The 16,825-nt window shown below is 33.0% G+C and overlaps 2 protein-coding genes across 3 annotated transcripts in view; one reads left to right on the forward strand and one right to left on the reverse strand.

Moving 5' to 3' along the window:
- LOC125067198 (autophagy-related protein 16-1) overlaps nucleotides 1-16,825 on the forward strand; it is a 130,607-nt gene that overhangs the window by 37,657 nt on the left and 76,125 nt on the right. The gene's annotated exons all lie outside the window — the stretch shown is intronic.
- LOC125067197 overlaps nucleotides 1-16,825 on the reverse strand; it is a 38,961-nt gene that overhangs the window by 18,180 nt on the left and 3,956 nt on the right. Inside the window, exon 2 of the mRNA XM_047675643.1 lies at nucleotides 2,217-2,259. The gene's annotated coding sequence lies outside the window, so the exon portion shown is untranslated. The remainder of the gene's footprint in view (nucleotides 1-2,216; nucleotides 2,260-16,825) is intronic.

The raw sequence follows: 16,825 nt of genomic DNA on the forward strand, positions 1-16,825 counted from the left end.
AAGTTTCAATTATCGTTAAACTAAAATTAATTGTTCAACTAGTCGAGAGTTTTGCCGGCGTGTGGTCCGACGCTGTACGTATTTTACCTAATTGGTCTTGTAATAATTCAAAAGACTGTAATAACAACCGTTCTTCATAAATACTCGGTAGGTAATCAACAAAATAATTAACCTTGTAGAGCTATGCTTCCGTCAAGCTTACATCAATATAACATTACTTTAATTAATATAAACTACTAGAATTATAATTCCACGTAAATTAATTAAGTAAAAGTATGAATTTAGATATTCTGAATAATAAATCATGAAGCGTCATGTTCATTAATTTATGATGTCAATTAAGAGGCTTTAAGTCAGTAGTGTCCGGCCGCCTTTTGCTTGTACTGTGACTTACACAATGATTGCTTCCCGCATGCCCTACGCCTGAGGGTTGATAATGTTCAGACGTTTCCTGTATTACTGTATGCTCGTAGATGTAGTCTATTCTTAACGGTCACAGAATTAACATAAATTCTATTTAGATGAAAATCGTTGCTTGATCAGTACAGTGCAATCAGGAAACAATATGCTGAATGATTGAATGCATTGGCAATTTCCATACCTAAGCCATCTAGATCCTGTCTATGCACACCTGTTTGTATAACGAGAAATGTCTTATTGAGCTCTAGCCTGAAGCCAATTGCTATCTAATCCTATTGCCTACTTTCGTATATTCAAATAGGCTTCACAGTATCTACATAGTTAACGATATCTACTTAAATGACATAGTGTTTATTTAGATCGTAATATTCAATTTAATATATTTTATTTATTCTACAAGTATCTATTATATTACAATGTACTCGATAAGATATCTAAATTGTATTTACAGTTTATCTTTTACATGCACTAATATTTTGTTTATTTACTTTCTACTTGTGTAAATTAGCATGTACCACACAAGCAATAAACACCTATGATAACTAACACATTGATCATCCGTGATAAAATTATATGCGACTCCACAAATTGAAGTAAGAATATATATCATATACACACAAACCTTTATGAGTATAAAATTACGTAAAAATAGTTTTAAAAAAAATAATGTATTCCCTACAGGTGATAGCGATAGCATCTTTATAAATGACACTTGAATAGAATCGCCTTCTCACATTCAACGGATGTTTCTTGAAATTTTTATCCGCGGAATCGTATGCGCTCATATGGCAAAGAGTTACTTAATTAATGTTAATACGGCATTGATGTGTTCGATATTTTAAATAAAGTAGGTCGCATGTCATGGAACGGTAAAAAGTAACAGGATGACGTTTAAACCAGTTTCTGATTTTGGTAACCACAGACCGACAATATTTATTTTACTTTTTTTTTACTTTTAAGGAGTTCCGATTGATGTTTCTTTTTAAGTTTCCCACCCACCTGTTCGTTCTGCGAATTCGTTTATTTACGGCTCTTGTTTTATATTCGAAATAAGTTTATTGTTAAGCAATTTGTTACAGATCGACTTTTTTAATCTTTGCAATAAAAAATATCGGCAACTGTTGCCCAAAGTTGTTAAGTTTTCTTTTCTAATGCCTTAACGTCAAGTGTTTAACCAAAATTTTATAAACCAATAACTATTTATGTATATTTTATTACTACCAATATTTTATTTTAAATGAACCATATACCGATATATTTTGAGCAATTATATAACTTACGAAAATGTAAATGACCTATAAAATTTTAACCGCATACGTCTCTATAGTTTAATTTATATAATCGAAGCGTTAATAATAGTGCAGCTCCATGTACATTCTCTAACATATTTTTGGGAGTTGCGAGTCACTTCGTACGCACTACCAGAAAAACTAACTGTATCTATCTCTTATGTTTACACTTCGTTGACTTTAAGGTCATTATTCTTTTGAGTCATTTGAGATAATTTGACACTGTTATATTATTATTAGAGTACTTTACTGTAAGAGGCGATTTTATACATTATAACTGTAATACTAATCTTAACATAATATTTAATGACGGGGCAACGGAATAAGATCTAATATTACCTTTTTTAACGAGACTAATTTTAACTTTATTAAATAAATGATACAATGATATACTGACGTATCTATCAGAACTTTTAAGTGCTTCCTCGGCACATAATAAAACAGAATGACATGTAATTTCTTAAGTTTACAAATTCCGATCGGAATGTTATAACATAGGTTACTGACCTCAACTTTAGCAATCACTATCCGCTAACTGCTGCTGACAGTCCTGGTGAACAAAGAAAAAACATATTAATTATAATACTTATGTTATATAGAACAATTAAAAATAAAAATTTTGACGTTACTGAAATCCCACAATTGATGGTTATTAATAAAGAAGAAACACATAACCCGGTAATGCTTAGAGATGGATTGGATAGGATTTATACATGTTTTTAATATTCCAATTACGTTACGTGATTTAAGAATAGAAATATATTTGCATGTTGATGATTTTTATGGTGGATGAGCACGATCTCCGCACGGGTCTTGCATAAGTTGTTGAAATGTAACAGAAATGCACTCAGACGTGCGATCATCATTACGTGTAATAGTGTAATAATATTTAGGATCAGACACTAGAACGAACCATCTGGTTATAAAGAGAAAAGTTATACGAGTATTTTTCTATATGTATTAAAATTGTAAATTTATCATGAGATACGTTAAAAAATATCAAACTATTTATCGAAAAACTGTTAGTTGCACATCATTGTCGTAATGCATAAAATAGGTTAAAATTAAGAAAAATGATATATATAAAAATAATGGTATATTTTGTAGTGACATAACGGTGTAATCATATTCAACGAACCCGATCAAAGTTACGCGCTCCAGAACTGCTAGACATGTTGCATTCATGAATAATTAAGCAATTCTAATCAATTTAAGTAATTTAATTGTATTTAATTAACATACATATGTCATTTAATTGTTGGAATAGTGTAAATAATGTTTTTCTTGGCGGTAGAATCATCATTCCGAAATGGTGGTCAGTATAAATTCATTTTAATCTTTTTCAGTGATTATTCTTAAGTGCTTGAATAAATTATATCTTGATCTTTATTGCCATTTTTATACTGTAGAAAGATATATAAGATCCATGGTATAAGTCTTATGCTGTAAGTTACGTTATAACAAAAGCTCTTAAAAGGAATTTAGTATTCTCGGACTAAAAGATTCGTGTGAAAAGAATTGTCTGATTTACATTTAACTGTATCATTCCAACGGCTCTCTTCGTACGACACCTGAATTAAGAAGTTTTAGAAAGGCAAAATAATTTAGGAGATTACCTAATTTAGCGTTCCGTTACGACTGATTTGTCTTTTGTATTCAGAAGGATGTATTGCTATAATTTAAAATTGAAAAAAAAGGATGTTCCTTCTATTATGCTAATTATAACTCATATATCGCTATGTATAAAAGAGTAGGTTTGGACCGTAACCAGGCTGCAGGTGGAACACAGGTGGAAGAATTTCATCCGACACATTCAGGTTTTGTCACGATTGTTTCTTTCACCTCCAAGTATGAACTGAATTATAAATACAAAGTAAGCACATAATAGCTCAGTGGTGCTTGCGTGTTTGGTGATTCGGTCAAATACCACGTGCTCTTATCTATAAAGATACCTCGCTCCTCTTATTATAATAGATGCATAGAAATGCCTCCTTATTGTTAACAGGTAATAGAAATATACAAAGGTATAATTAAGGCATCTTCAAAAATATGTACTTATATTGCTTCCAATTAAAAGTGGAAAAAAGTTTACTTGTACATTATTAACAAAACGTATTTTAATTAAAAGTAACGCTTATCTACACAACTTAATTTTTGTAATCAGTTTCATTAATCAGACTACATGAAACGACTTCATTGCCATCGTATCACAATCCCACGGCTTGATTTATTGAATGGTTAATAAAGCCATGTACACATACTGAATCAATCTCAACATCAATCTACGTCGAAAATTAAACATTAAAGATAATTATTTTCTATATAATAATAATAAATAGTTTAACAAATTTTTAGGGATTCTTTATTTTATTTATACTGGTTATACAAACCAAATAAATATATAATTTAATGTATAATTATAAAATACAATTACAAATTTTCTTTTTTTTTTCCTACTTTACTTAAAATAAAAGGTTTATTCAACGTGATTTTATATACCGGATAGCGGCAGGTTTTCAATGTCCTGTGTGGTTGACACGTGATTGCGTCGCTTAGCTAGAAGGGCCAAGAATGATGCGTCCTGCGTTAGGATCTGCGCAAGCTCGACAAGTGTACCAGCACTTGTGAGCGCGGTCACGCCGCCCGCACCCCATCCGTCAATGTCACGACGATGCCGGGCAATATTCTCACGTGAGCAATACGAGGAAGTGTTTTTATCGCCATTACGTTAAGAAGCCATTACCGAAGACGCCTCTCATCGGCTCTTCCGATGTTAGCAGTGTTTTAGAGCAGTTTAATCTCGGGCTGTAAATTCGCATAAGATAACGGCAGCTGAACTAAAACATGCGTGCTTGGGCATGATTCGTAACTTTACATCGACGCTATCAGATCTATGTAATTTCACTCGTTCAACATATCCTTGAATATATATACGTATAGTGTATATATATTTACGTACTTAATTGAACAGATAATTTAAAGTTGGGACGTTATTTCGTTTCGTAATTCCGTAGGCCTAAGTACAAAGCGTACAGGTCGACGACTTATAAATATTGACTCATTTGGAGTAATGTGCCTAAATAAACAACGTTAAGCTTGTCGCTTGTCAAAAACCATTTTTTGTAAGCTAGCAATATTTATTTCAACTAAAGATATTATATTAATGTTACTTTAAGAATATTAATCCTCAGATGTCACGATGTAAATATAAAAGATTTATTTTTCTTGTAAAGTAACTAACCGATGTGTACGATAGTTGGAGTAGTTTCAAGAACACCTTTAAAGCAATGTCGCTCCCACACGGTTCCATTTTATCATTGTCTCGTCATCGATATTATACATCCATGTTACCCTCGTCGACTTGTTGAGAGTGACAATAACTTAGGAGCTTGTCCGTTGCCTTTACAACTTGCAAACTATGAAAATGATCATGCAAAGCACGTTCTAAACAATAGAGAAATAAACCATGGTCCATATCCCACCTATACCAACGAGGAAAGAAAGCTGAAGTATTGTGTCCTGTATTATCTTTTTTATGACATTTCAATTGAGACCGCAGCTTTGTCGTTTTAAATCTGCTTGAAACTAATCGTAATATGTAAAAGAATTTCTCTAAAACCTGTTAACAGAGAGTAATATAACTTAATTGACTTTTGTTAACCACATGTTTTGTAGAAAACAATCTTATTAGATAAAATATTTAAACAAAGGTCCTAAATAAAACTTTTAAGAATATTGTCTATCAACTTGTTCGTGTAACGAAATATAAAAAATACAAACGGTCTTTATGTCTAGAACTCAAGCCAGCGAGATTCAGGAATATACTCGTGATAATATATTAAACTCTTCAAAAAAACTCTTATAAAAATTTCTTAGAGCTTCACGTTATAATAAATTTGTAACCAATAAATTTCGGAAACTTAATTATAAAGACAATAAGATTAAAAAAATATAATATAAGAACGTTGGTACAGCTAGTTTTCTTTTTTTTTTTCGACTACGAATTTCCACGATTCTAATGTTTTTTACGTATTTCACTCCAATTACGTGAGTAAAAATAGAATTTGGCTAGCTGAAGCTAAATTAAAATTTCAATAAGAATAGTCACTGACCACAATTACGTCCAGAAACACAGTAACCACCTTAGTTTGAATACCGCTACAATACAAACTTGAACCCTCGCCACAACGGGAAATGCTTGTCGCCATCGACGACCACATAACCCGCTCTTCACCACAATTTCCGGTACAATTGTTTCATACGCTGGGACCGGCACAAACAAAATCAAAACGATTCAGTAACAGAAAACTATAAAGTAATAAGGCTATTTAAACAGACTTCAATTTCTCATAAGAAAGTAAATGTTTGAATACAGTATTCATACATTTAAATTACCATTACTGATTCTGCTGAAACGACGCGCCATTCTGTGTCATCGCCATTGGAAATATTTGCCGTGTCGGTTGCTAAGTGAAACTCTTTACAGAATCTTTTATTCTCTTTAACGCGAGCCGTTTCGGCTCTTGTTCGGGATCTTACTGTGACAGCCATTATAATTCTCTATGAATATGGAAGCATACAATGACGGCATTGTGGTCTATATAAATATTTATGAGTAGGTGCCCATTTTCTACACACGTGGGCAGGTGGATACGCACGATAATGTCGTTCTAATTGAATACTTTTTAGGTGAAAATTTGTTCAATACACAAATGTCTTGTTAGTTTTGAAATACAATGTATCAAATGTATTCGTTTTGTTTTTCTTTTTTTTTTGTACAACCTCCCTAATCGTTATTTGAGTATAGTTAAAAATAAAGTTGGATAACCTTTATAAGGGAATTCAGTTTAATGTTATATAACGATAAATACTAGTACGATAGTAATCCTACTTTCTCTTAACTAGTTTCTTAAGGCCACTACAAGAAAGTAAAACCCCGCTATGTTGGCTCGACGACTCGCCTCGTGTCCTGTTGACATACAAATTGCTATGATAAATTATTCTGGGATGCTGAACATCCACTCTTTTATTTGTAACAGTAATTTTAACGTCAGGCAAAGGAAAATTGTGAATGCATGTTAAATAATGATTTCATTAATCGTTATTAATAGCTATCAATAATATAAGCTAGCTGTAAAAGCTATTGAGAAGAAAGGTGTATCCAATACAACATTATATTTTAGATTCAACTACTACATTATTCATTATAATTCAATAACAGTTTAATGTCACGCGGATCAAAGAATAAGTTAGGGTTATCCAGAGTTTATGTCGAAGACTAAGACATACGTTTCTTCACTATATGTGGAACGCGGGAACGGTAAGCTTATAACGGCTAGGCTACTATTTACTATATCTTCTATTACATGTAACTACCTACTAAAAGTTTATCTTATAATATCAAATGGTAATAAAAACATGGTTGTGATGTTTGTAAGCGATATATACTCGATTTAAGATTTATTTTAATTTTACGCTGAGCATTCAACCACGAACTACAAAACTTCTCGGAAACGACATGTTTACTTGCAACATAAAATCAACTAACACGTATTTCCTTCAACTGGATACAAGTTTGACACACTTTTGGGACGTTTTGCTTGAGACGACGTCGACGACTTCACGTTTCCCATGTTAGGAGTTGTTTATTGAAGTCATGATGTGACCTTAACATTGTATTTTACGATTGTCTCGTCAGTGGTCCAAGCACTGACATTTCAATAGAGAAGGTGAGCAGAGGTCGTAGCGTGAGCCGGGGCACGATATTATGTTGGCCATCCATCTGGCTTGGCAATCTGAAGATTGTTTTGGGACACTATCACTATCCATTTTTCATATTTCGTCAACTGATTCTGAACTATCTTTAGATTGCAGATCAATTCATGGCCACTGCTACAAACCGCTTGGCAAATATCGAAATATTAAAATTAATAAAGATGAATATTTATTTTCATTTTTTATTTGATAAATTAAAATCTAAATAGCATAGAACCTTACTTTATGCGACATTCATCTTAAACATCTAAATTTATTTGCACCACCGAGAACACTATGGATAAACGATTAGCTATATTTAACTCAATGTAGTCGGTTGAATTTCTCGAATTGCTCGCGGAAGCCTATCGGCGTTGGTGTTGACTTAAATTTGCATCTAGTATTTTCTAGTCGTTACGTCGATTGTAGGTACTCACGATTTAACGCTGGTATTAATGCATTATTCAGAGGGGTTTTCATTAGGCTGTCGCTATCGGTGCGGAGAATCGCGCTCTCGTTAAAATGTACGGATGGCATGACGGCTGCTCGTATTGAGAACACTAAATGGTTACTATATTAGGTATACAGTACTAAATTCAAAAATCTGACCGGCTATTTGCATATGCGTTTCTATATTTTACTACCGTTCATTGTAATCTTCTTCCGCAATATATTTAAGTCGTACATAATCTAACGTGCTTTGTATTTTAATGTGCACGCTACTATGGTAAAGTAATAAACATGACTCGAAAGTCGAGAAGCTTTAAAATTTTATACTAACTAATTTCCGAACCTATAATTAGTAAACATATAAAATATTTTATAGATAAAGGCTTTATATACCGACCTGAAAGTAAACATTAACCCGTAATTTATTTATTAAATCCATATACATTTTTTAGTAAAACATTTATTAAGAGTGTCATTAACCAAGTGAAGCGATTCATTATAGAGCCTGTTGAAGTTAAACCAGTTCAAGAATACTTGTGTGGTACAGTCAGATGAGACGGAATGGACAGGTTTGCCAACACATGTGCTGCGACTGACCTCGCGGACGCAGTATACTTTCCACATTAATGAGTAACCATTTTCCATTTATAGTGTCCTGATTTACTGATATACAATTATTTAATACTAAAACCATTTGACATACATATATAAACATTCATCGTTTCATAAAAACGAACTTGAACTTTTTCATAAAAACAAACTAACTCTAAATTTGAACAAATTATTTTAGAGCTCAGTTAAAAATATTCGATTATTAAAACGAATCGATAAAATTGAATTTGGAATAGTAATCAAGTTTTATTACTAATCACGTGTCTTGCTTTAAAGTTAAATGCGAGACTGTAAATAGACGAAAGCGTGGGATTCAATTATTGGATGCATTTCCAATTAATGGTCTCGGTTCGTTTATTGATGTAACAGTTGCAGCCGTGGGCCAAACGTGTTATATACACGCATGTTACTATCATGATCCCAAATAACAACCACGATGATATACTAACCCACGCCCTAAATATCGATTCAATATCTTCAATTGAATATCTATGCATATTATAATCGTAAACATACGAATATGACATTTATGACCCGATTAATGACAGGCAAAGGCGATTATTTGGAATTAGATAATACTATTTAAGGGCACTTCGTTACAATGGATAGTAGACTAAATGAAATATAAATCATATATTTTATGAAAGACGTTCAGAACATTTTCATCTACGTCTAAAGATATTTTGTGACATATCTCGAAAACAATATGCATTTGCAAGTTTATTGATCCTAGACAGTGGTTTACTGCGCGACACTAATGTAAACAATGAGCAATACTGACCGGGTTAACCTTGAATGGCAAATGTGCGTGGAGTTTCGCCGAGGAAAAATATGTCATTGATGCAAGCAGCGTGCGTGCGCCGGATAACGGTCACAGCGAACCGAATAAGTGGTTTTACATCGTACGTGGAATGATAATGTTCAAGTCTCGTTGACACGCGATTCTCCAGTCATTTTACTATCTGACGCATTTCATGGTCCCACTTTCTAACCTTGCATATTTAAAACGCGAGTAAAAGTTCCTACTTACTATTCTCAGGTCAATGTCCTCTTATCATTTCTGTAGATACACAGTAGTAACATAAGTAAAATATATATGTCATTTTATTATGCTTCCAAAAATGTTATTACATAAGTGGATATGACGACGCCTATTATTTTTTATAGTGTAGGTATATATTCACAAAAAACTAAAACAGATTACATAATGATGCATTAAAACTAACGTAAAGCGAATCCACAATATCTATTATTTATCGCCTGTTAATGGTTACGGTTTTATCTTAAATAAATTTAAATACTTACGCCCTACACAATTGCTGCAATGAGCACAGCATGCAAATACTCGGGTCCATTAAACCCCGTTATAACGATATTTACCTATAGAACAGCCTCGCAAAATAAAGAAAGGTTTATAACAATCGAGAACGGAAAATCAGATTATGCCGCAGGCGCGCATCGGATTAGTACGATTGGGGTGATGAGCGTACTTTATAATTACAACGTTAAAAACACGCACCGGTATGAATTCTACCACCTTGCCCTTTTACAAGAGTAAAAAACTTGAACGTCAATATGAGGAAAGTTCTCTTAAACGAGTTCCTGCGATCCTGTCCTCGGGGCAAAAAGAAAGGATGACATTTAGAGATTGAACGTATATAATTTATACAGGAGATTTTTACATCGTGTGGATCTGAAGTTCCCTTTCGAGATATGTCAGCTGCTTTCTCCGTTTGTGTTACTGACTACAAGGAGAACGATATACGCACTCTTCCTTTCTACATCAACAGTGGATACGAGCTGTATGTAATTATTTATACGAACAACGCAAACAAATATTTTAACATTATCGTCGCGTCTTATTCTTTCATTCGTTGTGTATTAAACACGAAATAGGAACAGTTATTTATTAGTGAAGTTTATCATATCGCGAGGTAATACAAAATAAGATTAACAATTTTCTCACGTCCGCATGAAGATCGAGTTAGACGACGACAACCTCTGCAAAAAGTAAGAATGAAAATCTAATAGAGTTTGTGGCGAGCTGGTTATTTTTTCTACTTTTTGTTTTCTTTAACGAAGAAGAAAGCTACAACGCCTGCGAATGAAGGCGAAACAACCTTACATTACTATAATAACTCCGATCCGCCCTTTTGTCATTATTCTCGCACTTTTCAATGGTATCTAATGTAACTTGAACACAAGACAAAATGAATACAATATTCTTCAATTTGTTCTCGTAAAAACTTATCGCAGGTGAAATAATTTATTTTGTTTATGTAATACTGCAAATTAAATGTTTACAAATCCGTGTCAGCTCGTAAGTAATTATAAATAAGCAAACACAATGAATTGAATTTCGTGACGTGATGCTATTGTGGTAATTAACTATAAATGAATAAAAATAATTATAATTTGAATTATTAATGAGAACTTATTAACAATCGATAAAACAGATGTAGCGAGCGATAGCCATGCGTCATAAAGTGAAGGCGAATAGAAAAGACGCGGCGAACATTGAGAAGGGAAATTCAATGATTATTGTCTTGTGATTACACCTTCGATGGCCACCTTATTTTTATCGTCGACACGGAATTGGCTCTCAATGACTGTAATAGCTAATTCACGTTTCTACGATCATAGAGAAATATGTATATATTTTGAAATCGATGATACATGATCGTTGTTTTAAGTACGTTAAATTTAATGATCTAATGCTATAAATGTATAATACTAAAACCTACTGACCTTATCCACGTGGTAAGCTTAATTTAAGTAATGTAAACTTATATAAATATAACGATAAAACTGAAACATCTATAAATTTAATTTTGGATTCTAAAATAAAATAATTAAGTGAATTTATATTTAATATAAAATATTAACAAAAATAATGTTATACAACATTCCATCCATTCATAACCCTCGGAGGTTTGTGTTAGTGTTACGTAATTACAATATCCTTCCTAGAATTGCAAGAAACGATAGCCTATTCCTTATGTGGACGTGTTCCTGTTTGTATGTGAACCATGTTTAGTAATTACCTTTGCGGCCGCTGACTCCATTCGATCGATGAGGTGACTGAGTTAGACAAGTCGCCTGCCTGCCTGTCTACCGCTTTTATGTTAAATTATTATGCTGTGGCACACTTCATACCTTATTTTTTTATTTAAAATTAAATTAATTATAAAATAATAAAATCTATCATTACTTTCGTAAACTCATAAACATTGTCTAATGATTATTAATTGTTGCCTGGAAGGAATCTGATTATGGAAGCAGTCGCCGTTATCTTAATCCATTGATTTTAATGCTGCGCTAATAGTTTTTCAATCTACCCTTGCGATAGGACATTGGGTAAGTCCGTTTGGTTTAGTGGCAGTATCGCGCGTAAAATCGTAACTTCTTCCCACATAATTGGCGTGTGGGCGCGGCGCTGGCGTTATCCCGATCGCCGCCCACCGACGACGAGGCGACGCCCGATTAGATAAATAGGCCCTGCCTGCGACCCGTTGACACCTCCCAGCGCTATATCTTAGACATCTAGTTCACATCAATACTATGTTAGATCGAAACACAACATTGCATTTTATTTATAATACTGTAATCTAACTGTTAATTTAAATATTTACCTTCTTTAAAAGATTATTGATAAGATTGTTATCTTTATAAAATTTTCTATAAATCAGCATTTTTAATGTCCATTGAACAATAACAATGCTCAGCAGCATTTAATAGTCACGCCCGATTGCGAATATCCGTAGTAGATAAGCATCGGCAGAAGGAGTAAGCTTCTGGCCTTGATGACCTTTGAGGATTGGACGAAGCGACATTATTCGAATGCAACTCTCATTAGTGATAAGAGATACCATTAGGTAATGTCTGTTGAACCGAACGAGACAAAACCAAGATCACTTCATTAATTGATCATTATTGTTTCCTGAGATCATTTCCATTTATTAACGTGTAATAAACGTTTCACTATAACGTCGGGTCGTTTTATATTTGCTTCAACAAAAACAAATATATTAATCGAAATTAATGATAGACTTGTTCGTTCGTTCTGACAAGATAAATATATAATTATTTTATTGAACCGTTACGTTGATTTAATGCTTTCAATCTGCTCAATAATCATGTTGAGTTCAATTATTTAATTATTGTATTGATTATATATAAATAACGTCAAGTGGGAGACGTTTTTTGTAAAGTTTAAAGAATAAATATACACTTAATGTTTCGAAGAAACTAGCAATTTTGAACGTGTGAGGCCTCTAAAACCATTCTACAAATTATTCGATCTTACACTTTCTCGTTAGCACAGTAATAGCCTCGGGGGCGGCTCGTAGCCGTTGTAAGCATTCAATATTTGTTGAAAATGCTCAAGACTTCCTATATTCTTAGCCTGCAGGCACAAAACATTTAACTGGTTCAATAAGTTCATGTAATTCTAGTGATTATCAGCTAGTTCCATTTTACAACAGAAATGATACAATGTATGATGATAAGACTTACATTATTTTCCATGTTTATTCATCTAGAACTGAAATATTCAGTACGATATGTATTTATACTTATACAATATCAATATATATTCCCGTAAATCTGTTTTAGGAAAAAGTGTAAAAAAGAATTACAAATCGCAGTTAAATTATATTAAAAGGCATTCGTCATAAATTTTAAAATCCGACTAATACATACTAGATTATCAACAGTACTAACTTTACTTTACGACGGTAACTACATTAAGATGGTACGTTTAATCTAAAAATATCTATAACAACATTTGTTAAGACTTAAAAGGAATGATAAAATCGCACGGTATATGTTGAATTTACTGTAGAGATAAACTTAAGAGGCATTAGCGACGTCTGCAAGTAGCCTCTACAGCTATGCTGGTCGACGATAGTGCTATTTACATTGTCATATCAACAACAGCTACTCTTTATATTTATTGAGTAAAAAAACATACCGGTCATATAGATTACATATGTACATTACAATGAAATAGCGGGTACTCTGCAAATGACATTCCACCTTCATACCACACCAAATAGCCTCTCTGCTTATTTAGGTCACATGCTGACTGCCAAGTAATTGAAGTGTGAAGTGTAAAGTTGTTAGCTTCACCGCAAGTAATCTTACGGGTACATAAGAAGCTCTTGACTAATTCACGGATCGTGCGTTTCAGGCTGCGGTCACGCGCTGCCGCAACCAAATTCCGCTACTGAACGTGCAATAACCCTACGCCTACGATCTTTACCAAAATAATAGAATTAAAAAAAAATTAAAGTCAACGCCCATTTAATTTAGATAAGCTTTTTACTATTTCTTTTTTTTTTTTATTTACTTTCATACCGAAAAAACAGTTTCTTCTTTATGTAACTGTAACATTAATAATAACTTTAAATGCGAGAATGCATTAAGTATGTATACATTAAAATTAAAATAATGAAATTCCCCTTTTCTGTTATTTATTTTAAATAAGAAACGTCTCGAATCTTCTAATTACCTCAGCTTCAGGAATAGTTGTCATTGCTGTAACTAGAAAATCAATTACCTATTCAATGAACTGCAACGTCTAATTAACTTAATTACCCGGTTATTGACTATCTCACTCGTGCAGTACTTTTCATTTTCACCTTTATAAATTTACTTCCATAAAAGTAATCAATTTAATCATTAAACTACTACATTAATTAATGCACTATAAAAATATTTTGTTCCCATAAAACGATATAAATGATAAGAGTTTAATTATTTACATTATAGATATGAGGGTAATTAACATTAAGAAGTCGTGACACCGCGGCATATCAATAGATCGTTAGAGATCATCTGTTTTCACTTACGGTGCAGGTAGTTTTTCGCCGGGAATGCGATCGCGACCGCGATCAACGCCATCAATAGATTGCATTGTGCTCGTTGACGCCTGCACACAGGTTGCATAATGCGTCAGCCGTGGGAGCGAACTCACAACCGGGCCGTTATGCGACGCACGCCACCGATACCGTTCCATTACCGATTTTATTAGACGATTCTTGTGTATCGCTCGCAATCAATTTGAGAACATTCCGCCCGCTGCACTAGCAACCTATCATGCGCCATAAAGCGCTCTAAACCCTCGTTCCCCATTTAAGCTCACACGGCTTTCAGATTTACGACATAATACAGGCCTTTGCAAATATAATTCAGTTCAGTCTGCGTTATCTGGGGCAAAGATAACAATATGCCACTAATTTCATGGATTTTATCGCACGCCTTTTGTAAATGATACCGAGCAATTGTACGTGATTTTGCACTATTTGGTGCGGACTAGCAAGTATTTTAATCGTAATTTGTCTCGGTAACAGGTTACCATTCAATTTATGAACGTCCTTTGTTACACGCTATTTATTCCGATTGTTTTTTTACTTTCTTCGCCCTACATTTGAAGTTTATGAGGTATAGTCAAGATTTCTGTAATAGTTTCACATCTCATTTTATATTGGGTGTTTAGTTATTAATTAATTATAAAGGCCGTTTAATGTTATCATTTATAACGAAGTTGTAAATATTTTATTTGTTTGTGATAAATTATTATATTTATTCTTTGTGCCATTTCTCATATAGGCCATTTATTTTATATATATATAAAAGAAATCGCCTATAGTATAAAGTATGGATTTTACAGTACTATAAACAAAATAGTTTCTATGATTTTCATATTACATATATAAATGTATATTTGGTAAACGAGTAGGTAATAATAACAACCACAAATGTTTGGTCCCTCAAAAAATATCTCTAATGCACACCTCATTTATGGTGTATCCAAATTTAGCGATCGAATATATTATTGACTTTAAAGTTCGGAATAGTACTTTAGTGTGTCATTGATGAGTCACCAACACCCGCCGTTGCCTCAACTTCGCCAATTTATTTAGAAGTTTTATAACAGTCTCATCTTACTTTATATGGACATCAGTAAGTTTTTACGAATATAGTTTTTTTTTTCTTAAAAAACTAGGACATGTTACTGTTATATGTATATTCTCATGTAGGTCTTTTTGTTAAAGTTAGTTAGTTTAGAGATTTTCTCACAGTCAACATTTATGTTTTTTTAAATGGTTCGATCACGGCTACGAGGTCAACGAACTCGGACGCCGATTAGGACGCCAACGATCGGTCGACCCAATTCGATATTTTAAGATTTGTTATTGTTGTTTTTATAAAATTCACTTTTTATTTTAAAGCAATTTTAGATCAAATAAATTATTGGTGGAATGAAATTAAATGTTTTTACATTAAGAAAATAGAACATATAAAGATTGATTAAGAATGTACTTAAGAAGTCACTTTCTCGATTTTGAATTGATTTTGTTTAGTTCGTCGTTGCTGTTTATAGTACAACTGATATCAGTTTTACGTAGGTTGCTATTATGCGTGCCTTGTGCACCTGCCGAACGAAATACTACAAGTTGAAATTCCTAAGACTGGTTGAGTGCGTCGTAAGAAGGACAAACACTTAACCACTGTCTGAGTTTGCCGCTTTATAACTTACGTCGTCTAATTCTTTATTCATATATTTTGATTTTATTCTATAGCTTACTGTTTATTTACTAAATAAAATACAATATAAAAATACTCCAAAAGAAAATATTAAATAAAATGTATTTTACAACTAATATAATATAAAAATTTAGAAATAAACAGGTTTTGGACAACGCGTAAGTATCACATAACTGTTTAGAAAGCTAGTTTTTTAACAATTTCCGAATATAATCAATCTATAAATTGATTCTCCATCGGATGTAAAAAATGTAATTGTCAAAAGCTTTTCAGACACATCCAATAGCGTCGAGACGGGTCATTCAACTCGCCGCCGCGTAATTAAAATCCTTCATGGAAAGCGAGCCTGATGGAATCCGTCCTGGCCCTGCGCACGACCGCCTCGTACCGCCCTTTAAACGTTACTATATAAATAAGAGCATCGAGCTCCATTGTAGGTCCACGAGAAACAATGCTATTATCAATATCGCTTTTTTCAGATCGCGGTATTTTGTTAGTTACGCAAAGAACTACGACAATGACATTAAAATAAAACTTAGTATTTTTATCATGAAATCATTTTTAAAACTAGTTTTACAGTAAACTTCCATCTATAGTACGTTTTTCTTTGAATGTATTTTAACGTAACGTTTTGTCTTAAGTATTGAAAGAAACCGTCTAGAAAGCTGAAGTTCGACGTACCGCTTTTAAATATTATCACTGTAATATAAAACTTAATTACAGCGATCGATAATAAATAAGGACGTGGA

The sequence above is a fragment of the Vanessa atalanta genome, chromosome 11 (genome assembly GCF_905147765.1).
Source record: "Vanessa atalanta chromosome 11, ilVanAtal1.2, whole genome shotgun sequence".
In the NCBI taxonomy this organism is placed as follows: Eukaryota; Metazoa; Arthropoda; class Insecta; order Lepidoptera; family Nymphalidae; genus Vanessa; species Vanessa atalanta.